This window comes from Trypanosoma grayi (genome assembly GCF_000691245.1).
Source record: "Trypanosoma grayi strain ANR4 Tgr_1125_V1, whole genome shotgun sequence".
Classification (NCBI taxonomy): Eukaryota; Euglenozoa; class Kinetoplastea; order Trypanosomatida; family Trypanosomatidae; genus Trypanosoma; species Trypanosoma grayi.
Window position 1 is genome coordinate 3816 of NW_008826744.1, and position 1219 is coordinate 5034.

The window sequence follows — 1219 nt, forward strand, 5'->3', positions numbered from 1 at the left end:
GTGATGGGAGTGGTGTGCGCATGATTTTCCACTCTGGTGCTCTCCGAAATGACACTGTGGGGCTCCCGCACAAACAGCTCCTTGGGAAACCAACGCGCCTCTCTGCACATGTATCGTGTGTCTCTGCTTTCTTCATGCGCCGAAATAGAGAACACAACACGCGAGAGAAAGAGAGAGAGGAAAGAGAAAGTGATGGCTAAAATTGGCATTCTCTGACATATATGAAGATGGATCTTACACTGAGTCGATGCCAACCAAAGTGATTGTTCATTTCGATGTGTTTTAGGGGGGAAACGAGCACTGTACGAGATGATATGCAACGCGAGATGTTTGCAGCATAATGATGATGGTGGAAGGCCAGGGTTAGGGTAACTGCTCTGCTCCCTTCTGAAGGACTCTTCCGTGAGCTGAGAAGATGTGTGACAGCAATCTCACGGTGTAGGCACTGCCGGAAAGATGTATTTGGGGGTGAGAAACATGGACCAAGTTGCATCTGCGGACTGCACATCAGGATACTCTTCCTGCTGTGCTGCCTACTCTACAACGTGCAGAATGAAGCTGAACTGACAGCGGTGCTGGAGATGACTGTGGGTGTGGCACACAACCTGTATTTGTTTGGCTTCCGTATTTGGGCTGCTACTACTGCAGAAGTAATTTGTGGGCTTAAGAGGTGGGTGGGTGCCAACCTTAAAAACACACTGGATGCGCATTGCTATCTGCGGATGCGATATGACGACTTTTGGGCATCATTGGCTGATGGTGCACCACTCATGGGAGGCGAGCAGTACCGACAAGGGAGGGAAAAGGGTTGCTGAGGATGGTAGGTCTCTCTTTCTTGTGCCGATGCTCCTTGAGTTTGTGTGAAATGACACAATAAAAAGAGATTATGAGCAGGTGTGTGAAGCACTTGACTGGAAGGGGCAATGCTTTGTTGTGAACGTTCCTCTGTGTTCTCCTGGTGTNAAAAAAAAACACTGGATGCGCATTGCTAGCTACGGATGCGACATGGCGATTTTTGGGCATCATTGGCTGATGGTGCACCACTGACGTGATGCAAGCAGCACTGACGAGGGACTGAAAGGGTTGCTGGGGGTGATGGTGACTCTTTGCTGTGTTGATGCTCTTTGAAATGGCGTGGTGTGACGCGGTAAGAAAAAGGGATAAGGAGCAGGTGTGTGATGCACCTGCTGATGCGAACGGAAGAAAATAACATTCGCAA